Genomic DNA, 15,223 nt, shown 5'->3' on the forward strand with positions numbered 1-15,223 from the left:
CTCATGGCATTTTTATTTGACTCCAAGTACAAGAAAAAGATGAAGGTCAGACACCTAAGATATGCTTCTCTACACAACTATGGAGATGACAAGATAATTGTTCTCATGAAGGATATGACTTTCAGATCCACTTGTTCTATCATAGTACCATCTTATAAGGCACTAGACACTGCCCATGTGGTAAGACCTTGCCTTGACATGGATATTTTGCCTCCACAAGATGAGGCATCCCATGAAGATTATGCATTTTAAACTCATCTCTATGTATGCTCCAGATCACTCTTTTTATGTCAAGGTACTCAGCCTGGATAGTCCTCCAAAATGAATGAAAATAAACTATTGTGTGTTGTGTGTTTTGTAAACACCTCTGGTCACCTTATGATGTAGGCCATGTGTATGGTTTGTTCCATGGTACCTCCTACAGACATTGTGTGCATGTACATGTAGGAGAGATAACCATTGGAAGGTCTGTTTGTATCCCTTTCTGTTTACCTTACACCCAAGGGAACCCTTGCTAGCATGAGAACCTAGCCATAGATTTATCCTTGACCACCATGAGATGGCATGAGAAACTATGAGACTAGATGTATCCTTGACATAGCCTGAGGCATCTCCTTGAGGGGGGGTTTGTTGGGATATCTCAAGGTGTATGCCTCAGGCACACCTTATGTTTCTATGTGTGAGTGCTAGAGGCACAGTTAGGTGCCCACAAGCACAGTTAGGTGGTGGAAAAGCCACATAGGATGATTGAGTGAATCTAGGAGCAGATTGAGGAGATGATTGAGGAGCTTTGAGGTCATCAGTGATGTCAGTGACCTTGTATGAGGTGCCTACTTAAGGACCTCTTTCTTCTTCATTCTATAAGCAAGTATTCTGAGTTTGTGTCCACTCTACTCTTTCTTTTCAGTATTCCAACACACTGCCCATGAATAATAGCTAGATGATAGCTATCCTTATGTACTCTAGTTCGTGGCTCAGTTAGTATGCCACCTTAGTTAGCTAAGTTTGGTTTGAGACCCACATATAGGGTTCTTCTATTTTTTTGTTCTAGATTTCTTTTGGCTTTCACAACTAAGAAGAGGAAAACTATTTTTAGCCTCCACCTTTGTGTGTATTCCCTCATTGTGTATGTGAGAAAGCCGCAAGTGAGACTCCTTCCCTCTCTCCCACTATCTTCACATGGTATCAGAGCCTGGTTTGTGGTAAGGAGCTCAAGAAAGCAAACCAAGGCCGCTGTGTCTTGGTAAGAGGACCAGTGTTGCTTTCCTTTTTCGAGTTTGGGAGCAAATCTCTACAGGTAGCACAGCCAAAAAGTGCAAGAGTGCACTGTCTCAGATTGAGATGCCCTTCACAATGTGGCGAGAGGGCAATATATGCTGCGAGCAAGGGAAAAGCCCTTGGTGACTTTATTTTTTTGATTCGAGGCCACTTCGGGGCCCATTTTGGAGGCGGAAGTTCTTCACAAGCACTGAGAAAAAGGCCTTGTTTTTGTTGTGCGAGCACAGCTTTGCAGGTCGGTGAAAAGTTGCCATAGAAATTGCATCGTATGCATGTGCATAGAGATACTGGGAGTTACAAAATCATCCTTATTTCCTGTTGATGCAAAATCATCACTAGGAAGTGATTGTGTGGTCAAATACCACTTTTGTCAATTTTGCAGATTCGCCCGTGTGAGGCAGAAGCTATGTTTTTTGCAGTAACAGAATATTTTACAGTGTTTTATAATGGCGTTTGATTCTCTTTCATAGATTGTCACTGAAAAGCTTGACAAGAACAACTTCCAAGCATGGAAGTCTAGAATGACAAATTTCCTTATGGGAAAAGGCTATTGGGAGTTCATTACAGGAAATGAAGAAGAACCAGTTTTTCCTAATGTTCCCAATCAATAGGAAATGTAGGCATTTAAAGGATGGCATGAGAGAGCCAGAAAAGTTATGTACTAGTTGTCTATCAGTATTTCAGATTCTATGATTGTGCATATTAAGGATGCAGGTATGCCAAAGGAGGCATGGGATACTTTGGCAAAAATGTACAGCACAAATACGCAAGCGAGGAAAATGCAGCTCAAACAGGAGTTGCACAATGTGCAGAGAGAAAATATGAGCATCAATGACTACCACATGAAGGTGAAGAAAATTGCAGATGCACTTGCTTCCATTGGGTCACCAGTGGAAGATGATGATCTAGTTTCTATGACCTTGAATGGTCTAGGAAAGGATTATCCATAGTTCCGGTCATCCATTGCCGTCCGTGAAAAATTTCAAGATTTTGAGGAGTTGTTTGCTCTTCTAATTTCTGAAGAGCAGAGAAATTGTGGTGCATCTTCTTCAGGAGGAACTTCAAAAGAAACTGTCTTCTACTCAAATACTAGAAGAGGTAGAGGAGGCCGATCTGGAGGCCATGGTAGAAATCAAAATATGCAGTAAACTCAAGAAAACCAGTCCTATGGATGAGGACGTGGTAACTCTAGAGGCAGGGGGAGCCAAAGAGGTCGTGGTGGATGGCAGAGAGGCCAAAATGCAAAAAGCAATGTTGAATGCTACTATTGTGGTAAAATGGGTCATATGGCTAAAGACTGCTAAAAAAAGTAGAATGACATTATGAATGGAAAATTACAGCAAGGCAATTATGCATCCTCTAGTAGACAAAGTGATGACAGAAATGAGCATTTGTTTATGGTGCAACACATGACCAATTCTATGACAAGTGCAGAAGAAAGTAAGGATGTGTGGTATGTTGACTCAAGTGCATAAAACCACATGACAAGTCATGCAGAATGGATGCAGGATGTAAAGAAAATGGAAAGACCAGGATTTGTGGAGACTGGTGATGATACTGCACATCCTATTGTGCAAATTGGTAAAATTCCTTTGTCTATGTAGGATGGGAAAAAGAAATACCTGTCTGATGTATTTCATGTCCCGAATATCACCAAGAACCTGGTTTCTGTTGGTCAAATGGTTGGGCAGGGCTTGCAGGTCAGATTTAATCCTCATGGATGCTTTGTTGAGGATATGAAAAATAACGGTCGTTTGATAGCAAAAGGAAAGAAGAAGGGCAAGATGTTTACGTTGGATGCGGACATGCCTGAATTGAGTGCAACAATGTTTGCACATGGGACCAGTGTAGTTGTAGATATTGATATCTGGCATAAACGCATTGGTCATGTTAATGAACAGCAACTTAAGTCAATGCAGGCCCAAAATATTATTGTAGGATTGCCTAAATTCAAGGCTGTAGAAATGCATAAGGTATGTGAAGCCTGTCAATTTGGAAAATAGGCAAGGAAGCCATTTCCTAGACATGTTCAAGAGAGTAAGAAGCCATTGGAATTAATACACTCTGACGTGTGGACTACTCAAGCTGCATCTATTGGAGGCTGTCATTATTTTGTCACTTTTATTGATGACTACAGTAGAAAAGTTTGGGTGCATTTTATGAAAAAGAAAAGTGAAGTGTTTGGGCATTTCAAAGCTTTTAAAGCTATGGTTGAAAAAGAAATAGGTCTACAAGTAAAATGCCTAAGGTCAGATGGAGGGGGAGATTACCTCTCAAATGAGTTTGCAAGGTTCCTGCAGGAGCATGGTATGAAAGCAGCAATATTCATGCAGTCATACCCCATAGAAAAATGGACTTGCAGAAAGGAAAAATAGGCATATTGGAGAGGTATCTCGGGCCATGCTAAATGAAAAAGACCTTCCAGATTATTATAGGGCTGAAGTAGTTGCTACAGCAGTTTACATAATGAACAAGACTCCCACTGCAGCAATACATGGCATGATGCCAGAGGAGATGTATACTACTAGGAAACCAGATATTTCTCATTTGAAAATTTTTGGTTGCATTGCCTATGTTCATGTGCTAGATGAGTTGAGGTCCAAGTTGGATCCAAAAGCTGAGAAGTGCATCTTTATTGGTTATTCTCTACAGCAAAAAGGGTATAGATGCTATAACCCTTCTACTCGTAAGTTTAAACCAATAAACGTGATGATGTTGTTTTTGAGCAAAGATGTATTTGATGACATGAACAACTGGTATAAACCAATAAATGTGATGATTGATGTAGATGCACAAAATGGTAATGCTGCACAGAATTCATAGCAACAATCAGTGTCCACTAGCAGTGGTTTACATTCTTTGCCATGGACAAGCAGATTGAGATCAGGAGAATCTCCGAATGCAGGTCACTCTTATGTGGATGGTGAATCCAGTGGCTCAGAACAGAGCATTGATGATGAGTTGGGTATTCCTTCTATTGTTACACCTGGAGTAAGGAAGACCAGGAATGTTTTGAGAGCACCTGGAAGTGAGCCTATTTTGCACAGGTCTACAAGAGCTAGATATCCTGTGGATAGGCTAAAATATGATGATTTACAGCCATTCACTATGCCTATATGGTCAAAGTGATACAAGAACTAGAACCCACTTCTTTTGAGCAAGCCATGGGAATAGAAAAATGGGAGAAAGCCATGGATGAAGAAATGGATGCCTTGGAAGCAAATGCTACATGGGAATTGGTGCCTTTGCCTAAAGACAAGAATGCAATTGGCTGTAAGTGGGTTTATAAGGTGAAGCAAAATGCAGATGGTTCTGTGAATAGATACAAGGCAAGATTAGTTGTCAAGGGGTATGCACAGACATAGGGCATGGATTATGAAGAAACATTTAGTCCGGTTGCAAGGATGGCAACCATAAGAGCAGTCATTGCTATGGTTGCATCAAAGGGATGGTCTTTAGATCAGATAAATGTAAAGAATGCCTTCTTGCATGGTGATTTGCAAGAAAAGGTCTTTATGGAGCAGCCACCAGGTTATGTGCATGCTGTTGTTTGCAGGTTGAAGAAAGCCTTGTATGGCTTGAAGCAAGCACCTAGAGCATGGTCTGGCAAGATAGGACAGTATCTTGTCACTATTGGCTTTTAGATTTCCAAGGCAGATTTCTCACTTTGTGTGAGAAAAACAAAGAAAGGTATTATGCTGCTTGTCATTTATGTTGATGATTTGATCATCACAGGTGATAGTGATGAAGATATCATTCATGTGAAAATGCTATCAAAGCAAAAGTTTGAGATGAAGGATTTGGGAGAGATGCATTATTTCTTGGGCATTGAAGTGATTAGATCACCAAGTGGGATACGGCTCTTGCAGAGGTAGTATGGATTGGACATGCTCTCCAAATATGGGATGACAGGCTGTAAGCCTATTTTAGTTCCTTTGGAGCAGAATGTGAAGCTGAGCGCAGATCCAGGTGAGCTTTTGAAAGACCCTACTATGTACAGACACATAGTAGGAAGTTTGATTTATATGACTATTACGAGGCCAGATTTGAGCTATGCTGTTGGATTGGTAAGTTTGTTTATGCAGGCTCCAAGGAAACCACATTTGGATGCAGCTAGATGCATACTCAGGTATGTGAAGTCCACATTATAGTATGGACTATTTTATGAGGCTAGGGTTCAGATACAGTTGATGCATACACTGATGCTGATTGGGTGGGTAGTATTTCTGATAAACGATCCACCAGTGGATATGTGTTCTCTTTTGGGAGTGTTGCAGTCACTTGGAGTAGCAAGAAATAGCTATAGTTGCCTTGTCGAGCATAGAGGCTGAGTACAGGGGCGTAACAATGGCTACATGTGAGGTAGCTTGGTTGCATAATCTACTTTATGATATGCATCAGTCTACAGATGGGCCAGTTGTCATTTATTGTGATAACATGAGCAGTATACACTTGGCAAATAACCCAATATATCATGCTAGAACAAAGCACATTGAGGTGCATTATCACTATGTGCGAGAGAAGGTTTTACTAGGTCTTATTGATCTAGTTTATGTCAGCATAGAGGATCAGGTAGCTGACATATTCACGAAGGCATTGGGTACAGAGAAGCTGCACAAGTTCAGAGACCTGCTTGGTGTGCAAGAATTGGGATTGAGCTCGAGGGGGAGTGCTAAGATATCGAGCTCCACTCGTGATATGTCAAGGTGCCCATGAATAATAGTTGGATGACAGCTATCCTTATGTACTCTAGTTCGTGGCTCAGTTAGTATGCCACCTTAGTTAGCTGAGTTTGGTTTGAGACCCACATATAGGGTTCTTCTATTTCTTTGTACTAGAGTTCTTTTGGCTTTCACAACTAAGAAGAGGAAAACTATTTTTAGCCTCCACCTTTGTGTGTATTCCCCTATTGTGTATGTGAGAAAGCCGCAAGTGAGACTCCTTCCCTCTCTCCCACTATCTTCACATCATCTCATATGATAAATCATCAGGAATGGTTCACAAAAATGAAGCCATTAGAAGGATAGAAGAATGTCATCTACACAGCAGACAATACACCGAATCCAATTCAAGGGACAGGTGTTATCCTTATGAAGAATTTCACTGGTATGAAAGGATTGGTGAAAGATGTGCTCTATGTTCCAAAGCTCAGCAAGAACCTTTTGTAACACAATTAAAAAGACATCTTCGATGGTGATGAATGCACTATCAGAGACAAATACAAAAGATGTCAACTAGTAGCAAAAAGTGTCAAGGAAGGATGCTTATATAGAATGCTAGCTACAGTACCAGATAAGCATGCCATGTCAGCTCAACCACAACAGATGCCACTATCTGCAAAATGGCACAACAGATATGGTCATGTCAACTTTAAGTACATCATGTTAGATCTCAAGAATCTAAATATGGCAATTGGGATTCTGAACCTACAGTTTCTTGAAAAGGTTTGTGAAGCATGCTGCTTCGGCAAACAAAAGTGAACCAACTTTGTTAGAAGTACCTCTCGTGCATGAGGTATTCTTGATTTGATACATACAGATGTATTGGGTTACGCCCAGATCCGCAGCATCAATGGTTCACTTTACTACTTGACTTTTAGCGATGACTACAACAGATATTGTTGGGTCTACTTTTTGAAAGAGAAATCTAAAGTGTTTTGCAGATTTCAAGAATTCAAAGCCATGGTAGAAAACCAGACAGGCAAAAAGATCAAGGTCATGAGATCAGATAGAGGAGGTGAGTACATGTCTTCAGCATTCATGAACTTTTGCAAAAGTCACGGCATTCGAAGACAATTCACATGTGCAAATAATCCTCAGCAGAATGCAAGAGCTGAAAGGAAGAATGGGACGTTAGCAGACAGTGCTAGAGAAATGCTTAGTGAAAAGCATCTTTCGAATCAGTATTGGGCAGAAGCAATAGCCACTGCAAACTATTTGCTTAATCGGCTTCCTACCAAACCAATATAGGGGATGACTCCTTATGAAGCATTCACTAGACACAAGCCACACATTGGGCATCTCTGCATATTTGATTGCAGTGAAAAAAGAAAATCATACAAATTGTATGATCCCATCAACCGCAAAGTCATTATCTCCAGAGATGTAATCTTTGATGAGGAATCAAAATGGAAAACCTCACCTACACAGGAGATAGAAGCATCGAATTCACAGTGATCTACAGAACAGGTTGATGAAGAAGAGCAAGAATTGCCAGCAACACCCCAAGTAGAGCCATAGCAGCTCAAACGGTCTACTAGGGAAAGCAGACGACCAGCCAGATTGACATATGCTTAGAAAGGCAAAGCAATTCAGGTGGAAACCACCAACTATGCTCTTATGACTACATCATGTCTACAGAGAAGAGCGAGTGTACATTGAAGATGCAGTAGACAAGCCAGAATGGCAAACTGCTATGAATGAAGAAATGAATGCTTTGTATAAGAATAATACTTGGGAATTATGCAACCTTCCAGCAGGAAAGAAGGCCATAGCAAACAAATGGGTATACAAAGTGAAGTATAATCCAGATGGCAGTATTCAGAGATACAAAGCTAGACTAGTTGCAAAAGGATTTGCACAACAATATGGTGATGACTATGATGAGACTTATGCTCCAGTAGCAAAGATGGATTCCATATGGTTCTTGATATCACTAGCGACACTCAGCAAATGGAATGTGTATCAACTCGATGTCAAGAATGCATTTCTCAATGTTTATCTAGACGAGGAAGTCTAAATGTAACAACCGGTAGGTTATGTTGAACCAGGCAAGGAGAATAGCATTTGCCATTTCAAGAAAAGTCTCTACGGCTTAAAACAAGCACCCAAAAGTTGGTACAATAGAATCGACAAGTATTTTACTGATCTGGGATACATGAAGTCCAATGCAGATCATACTCTCTACTACAAAGTTCAAGGGGAAGACATCACTATTGCACTTTTGTATGTCGATGATCTGATTGTGACAGGAAGCAAGGATAGCTTCATTAGAAAACTGAAACAACACTTATTTGCAAAGTTCAACATGAAAGATCTTGGACTTATGCACTATTGTCTTGGAATTGAGTTTTGGAGAGATTCAGATAGCACATTTATGAGTCAGCTCAAGTATGTTGATAGTCTCCTGAAGAAGTTTCATATGGCAGATTGTAAGATTGCAGCAACTCCCATGGAACATAGTTTGAAACTTACTAAAGATTCAAAAAATCCTACAGTCAATGACAGATACTACAGGATGCTCATCGGAACTCTTATATATTTAACAATCACACGACCAGATATTTGTTATGCAGTAAGCTCACTAGCACAGTTTATGGCAAATCCAAAATAGTCTCACTGGAATGTAGCCAAAAGAGTCTTGAGATACATCAAAGGTACAAGATAGTTTGGGATAGAATACAGAGGAAGTCATCCACGGTTGCATGGATACCATGATAGTGATTATGCAAGAGATCATGAGAGTAGGGGATCGAAACAGGGATATGCATTTTTCCTTGGTCAAGGTGCTATATCATGGTTGTCAAACAAACAACCAACTGTTTCTTTATCTTCGACTATGAAGCAGAATATAGAGCACTCACTACAGGTGCATGTGAGGCTATATGGCTCAAAAGACTATTGTCAGAAACAAATTACTTTGATGAGTCTAAGCCAACAACAATATACTATGATAACCAATCTACGAGTCGATATGTGTTCTCTTTTGGGAGTGCTGCAGTCACTTGTAGCAGCAATAAACAACCTACAGTTGCCTTGTCGAGCAAAGAGGCTGAGTATAGGGGTACAACAATGGCTGCATCGGAGGTAGCTTGGTTGCATAAGCTACTTTATGATATGCATCAGTCTACAAATGGGCCAATTGTCATTTATTATGACAACATGAGTAGTATATACTTGGCAAATAACCCAGTCTATCATGGTAGAACAAAGCACATTGAGGTGCATTATCACTATGTGTGAGAGAAGGCTCTAGTAGGTCTTATTGATCTAGTTTATGTTAGCACAGAGGATTAGGTAGCTGACATATTCATGAAGGCATTGGATGCAAAGAAGCTGCACAAGTTCAAAGACTTGCTTGGTGTGTAGGAATTGGGATTGAGCTCGAGGGGGAGTGTTCAGATATCATGCTCCACTCGTGATATGCTAGGATGACTGTTGTGCATTTGTCACCGACTTGTTAGCTGCAGATGCAGTTGGTACACCACCCATGAATAATAGCTAGATGATAGCTATCTTTATGTACACTAGTTAGTGGCTCAGTTAGTATGCCTCCTTAGTTAGTTGAGTTTGGTTTGAGACCCACATATGGGGTTCACCTATCCTTTTGTACTTAGAGTTCTTTTGTCTTTCACACTTAAGAAGAGGAAAACTATTTTCAGCCTCCACCTTTGTGTATATTCCCCCATTGTGTATGTGATAAAGCTACAAGTGAGACTCCTTCCTTTTCTCCTTCTCTCTTCACACTCCCAAGCCCTTGTATTCTGTCAAAGCACTAAGCCATCCATGTGCCAGGCATTCTTCGATCCTTGTGTGAGAGATTTCCATAGAGAAAGAGTCTAAAGCCTTGCTCTATCAAGGCATAAGCCCTCATTTGTAAGACACCTTCTTCATTTCTCTAACTCTTCATGTAGAGCTCCTTCTCATCTCCATTTTTCTTCAAAAATCCACTAGATCTGCTGATATCTAGAGCTTGTTCAATGAGGGTCTCTCATAGTATTCATAAGTTTTGAAAGTGAGTTTCAAGGTCTTGAAAGGGAGTGTGTTTTGTAAATATTTGCAAGGTTTTTTCTCTCATTTTAGAGGACTCCTGGTAGATTGAGTTGCTATTTTGTTGGTCAAGCTATGTTGAGATATCGAGCTCCACTCGTGATATGCCAGGGTGACCGTTGTGCATTTATGTCACCGACTTGTTAGCTGCAGATGCAGTTGGTACACCACTCACGAATAATAGCTGGATGACAGCTATCCTCATCTACTCTAGTTTGTGGCTCAGTTAGTATGCCACCTTAGTTAGCTGAGTTTGGTTTGAGACCCACATATAGGGTTCTTCTATTTCTTTGTACTAGAGCTCTTTTGGCTTTCACAACTAAGAAGAGGAAAACTGTTTTTAGCCTCCACCTATGTGTGTATTCCCCCACTGTGTATGTGAGAAAGCCGCAAGTGAGACTCCTTCCCTCTCTCCCACTATCTTCACATGGTATCAGAGCCTTTTTCATGGTAAGGAGCTCAAGAAAGCAAACCAAGTTCATGGTGTCCTGGTAAGAGGACCAGTGTTGCTTTCCTTTTTCGAGTTTGGGAGCAAATCTTTACAGGTAGCACAGCCAGAAGCGCAAGAGTGCACTGTCTCAGATTGAGACACCCCTCGTGGTGTGGCGAGAGGGCAGTATATGCTGCGGGAGAGGGCAAAGCCCTCGTGGTGTGACTTTATTTTTTTGATTTGAGGCCATTTCGGGGCCCGTTTTGAAGGCAGAAGTTCTTCGCAGGCACTCAAAAAAAGGCCCTGTTTTTGTTGTGCGACCACTCCTCTGCTGGTCTGTGAAAAGTTGCTATAGAAACTGCATCGTATGCCTGTTGAGATATCGAGCTCCACTCGAGATATGCTAGGGTGACCGTTGGGTACTTATGTCACCGACTTGTTAGCTGGAGATGTGGTTGGTACACCGCCCACGAATAATAGCTGGATGACAGCTATCCTTATCTACACTAGTTCGTGGCTCAGTTAGTATGCCACCTTAGTTAGTTGAGTTTGGTTTGAGACCCACATATAGGGTTCTTCTATTTCTTTGTACTAGTGTTCTTTTGGCTTTCACAACTAAGAAGAGGAAAACTGTTTTCAGCCTCCACCTTCGTGTGTATTCCCCCATTGTGCATGTGAAAAAGCCTCAAGTGAGACTCCTTCCCTCTCTCCCACAATCTTCACATGGTATCAGAGCCTTGTTCGTGGTAAGGAGCTCAAGAAAGCAAACCAAGTTCGCAGTGTCCTGGTAAGAGGACCAGTGTTGCTTTCCTATTTCGAGTTTGGGAGCAAATCTCTGCAGGTAGCACAGCCAGAAGTGCAGGAGTGCACTGTTTCAGATTGAGACGCCCTTCGCGATGTGGCGAGAGCGTAGTATATGCTACGTAGTGACTTTATTTTTCTGATTTGAGGCCGTTTCGGGGCCCGTTTTGAAGGCGGAAGTTCTTCGCAGGCACTCAGAGAAACGCCCTGTTTTTTACTGTGCGACCACTGCGCGGCTAATCGGTGGAAAGGTGCCGCAGAAATTGCATCGTATGCCTGTGTGCAAAGATACTGGGAGTTGCAGATTCATGCTTGTTGCCCATTGATGCAAAATCGTCACTAGAAAGTGACTGTGTGGTGGAATACCACTTTCGTCAGTTTTGCAGATCTGCCCGTGTGAGGCAAAAGCTGTGTTTTTTGCAGTGACAGAATTTTTTGCAGTGTTCTGTAATGGCATCTGATTCTCTTTCGCAGATTGTCACTGAAAAGCTTGACAAGAACAACTTCCAGGCATGGAAGTTTAGAATGACGAGTTTCTTGATGGGAAAAGGCTATTGGGAATTCATTACAGGAAATGAAGAAGAACCTATTCTTCCTAATGTTCCCAGTCAACAGGAAATGCAAGCATTCAAAGGATGGCATGAGAGAGCCAGGAAAGTTATGTACTGGCTGTCTATCAGTATTTCGGACTCCATGATTGTGCATATTCAGGATGCAAATACGCCAAAGGAGGCATGGGATACTTTGGCAAAAATGTATAGCACAAATACGCAAGCCAGGAAAATGCAACTCAAACAGGAGTTGCACAATGTGCAGAGAGAAAATTTGAGCATAAATGACTACCACATGAAAGTGAAGAAAATTGCAGATGCACTTGCTTCCATTGGGTCGCCAGTGGATGATGATGATTTGGTTTCTGTGACCTTGAATGGTCTAGGAAAGGATTATGCACAGTTCCGGACATCCATTGCCGTCCGTGAAAACTTTCCTGATTTTGAGGAGTTGATTGCTCTTCTAATTTCTGAAGAGCAGAGAAATGGGGGTGCATCTTCTTCAGCAGGAACTTCAAAAGAAACTGTCTTCTACTCAAATGCTGGCAGAGGTAGAGGCAGAGGTAGAGGAGGCCGATCTGCAGGCTGTGGTAGAAATCAAAATATGCAGCAAACGCTAGAAAACCAGCCCTATGCAGGAGGACGTGGTAACTCTAGAGGCAAGGGGAGCCAAAGAGGCCGTGGTGGATGGCAGAGAAGCCAAAATGCAAACAGCAATGTTGAACGCTACTATTGTGGCAAAATGGGTCATATGGCTAAAGACTGCTACAAAAAGCAGAATGACATTATGAGTGGAAAATTGCAGCAAGGCAATTATGCATCCTCTAGTAGACAGGGCGATGATAGAAATGAGCATTTGTTTATGGTGCAGCATATGACAAATTCTGTAACAAGTGCAGAAGAAAGCAATGATGTGTGGTATGTTGACTCGGGTGCATCAAACCACATGATAGGTCACGCTGAATGGATGCAGGATGCAAGAAAAATGATGCAAGAAAAATGGAAAAACCAGGATTTGTGGAGACTGGTGATGATACTGCACATCCTATTGTGCAGATTGGCAAAATTCCTTTGTCTATGCAGGATGGGAAAAAGAAATACTTGTCTGATGTATTTCATGTCCCGAACATCACCAAGAACCTGGTTTCTGTTGGTCAAATGGTTGAGCAGGGCTTGCAGGTTAGATTTAATCCTCATGGATGCTTTGTTGAGGATATGAAAAATAACGGTCGCTTGATAGCAAAAGGAAAGAAGAAGGGCAGGATGTTTACGTTGGATGCAGACATGCCTGAATTGAGTGCAGCAATGTTTGCACATGGGACCGGTGTAGTTGCTGTTGGAATACTGAAAAGAAAGAGTAGAGTGGACACAAACTCAGAATACTTGCTTATAGAATGAAGAAGAAAGAGGTCCTTAAGTAGGCACCTCATACAAGGTCATTGACATCACTGATGACCTCAAAGCTCCTCAATCATCTCCTCAATCTACTCCTAGATTCACTCAATCATCCTATGTGGCTTTTCCACCACCTAACTGTGCTTGTGGGCACCTAACTGTGCCTCTAGCACTCACACATAGAAACATAAGGTGTGCCTGAGGCATACACCTTGAGATATCCCAACAAACCCCCCCTCAAGGAGATGCCTCAGGCTATGTCAAGGATACATCTAGTCTCATAGTTTCTCATGCCATCTCATGGTGGTCAAGGATAAATCTATGGCTAGGTTCTCATGCTAGCAAGGGTTTCCTTGGGTGTAAGGTAAACAGAAAGGGATACAAACAGACCTTCCAATGGTTATCTCTCCTACATGTACATGCACACAATGTCTGTAGGAGGTACCATGGAACAAACATACACATGGCCTACATCATAAGGTGACCAGAGGTGTTCACAAAACACAACACACAATAATTTATTTTCATTCATTTTGGAGGACTATCCAGGCTGAGTACCTTGACATAAAAAGAGTGATCTGGAGCATACATAGAGATAATTTAAAATGCATAATCTTCATGGGATGCCTCATCTTGTGGAGGCAAATTCACTGTAAGTAGATTTGCATTTTCTGTCTTTGCTTTGTCTCTGCAAAACTTCTCACTATGGTTGTTTTTGCCACAGTGCTTGCATGGATTAACTTTGAAGCAGTCCTTTGAAAGGTGATTTGTCTTTCCACAGTGATTGCAAGGAGAATACTTGCCCTTCTGGAATTTCATAACATAAGCAGTGTCATTGCCTTTCCTTAGCTCCATGTGTCTTTCTTCTTCTTGGAGAGCTGAGATAATGCCTTCAAGGTTTGGATTGGGAAGATTTTTCAAAGTGCTTACAATGTGATCAAAACTTTCAGGCATACTCTTAAGTAGTACTGCCATAGCATCATCAGGGGTGATAGGAGAGTTGATAGAAGCTAACTGAGTCATAAGACTCCGCATATAGTTGACATGAGTAGCTAAAGTAGTATCACTTGCCATCTTTAATTCAAAGAAAGAGATTTTAAGTGATAGTTTAGATATGTGAGAGCTTGCACCAAAAATCAAATCTAGCTTCTGCCATGCTTCCGATGGAGACTCCAAGTCAGAAATATGATGTATGTAATCATCACCCAAAGCTAAAGCAATTATACCATATGCTTTTTCTTCTCTTGCTGGATCCCTTGCCGGTCGTGTCGGAGCTAAAGATTCTCCAGCATTTGAGGCCGTAGAAGAAGCGGTAGGAGTAGGTTTGACAAGTCCCCATAAGTTCTCCCGCATCAATGCAAATTTTACCTTCATTTGCCATGTATGGAAGCCCTTTCCATTGAACTTCTCAAGATTATATAAAGTAGCCATGAGAGGGTCTAACCCAGATATTGGGCAGTGTCTATCTCTCTTACAAGGCAAAAAGAACTGAAATACTTCCAAAGTATAGGCACTTGATGTAGCAAATAGTAGTGACTAGTTTTCAAACAATGATGCTACTTTTTGCATGCTTCATAGAAGTGAATGAAATAAACACTTTCCAATCACAACCAGGTCTAGCAAGTCAAAACAAAACTGAAGCAACACTTGTAGTGAAGTTATTGAAAACTTCAAAAAACTAGAAATGCTAGAGTAGCATTTTATGTAGCATCATTTTCAAAAGTATGTCAAAACTGTCAAAACTAGAGAGCTGAACTTGGAGGGCTCATATCACACTCTTCAAAGCAAGGAAAAGAGGGCTTTCTGAAGCAAAAGAAATCTCATATACCAGAGAAGGTCCAGCACAGAGGTTGGATGAAATGGTGCGCACTTTTGCCCGGGAGAGTTGCTACAGGCTGAAACTGAGTTTTGACGATTTCTCCCTCGTTACTGAACCAAATGACCTGAAAAATGACTCAAAATCTTCGTCTTGAGGTCGCCCATCTACTTCTAAGAGGGCT

Source organism: Dipteris shenzhenensis, chromosome 22, assembly GCF_047967505.1.
Source record: "Dipteris shenzhenensis isolate YYH24624 ecotype China chromosome 22, Dip_SZ_1.0, whole genome shotgun sequence".
Taxonomy (NCBI): Eukaryota; Viridiplantae; Streptophyta; class Polypodiopsida; order Gleicheniales; family Dipteridaceae; genus Dipteris; species Dipteris shenzhenensis.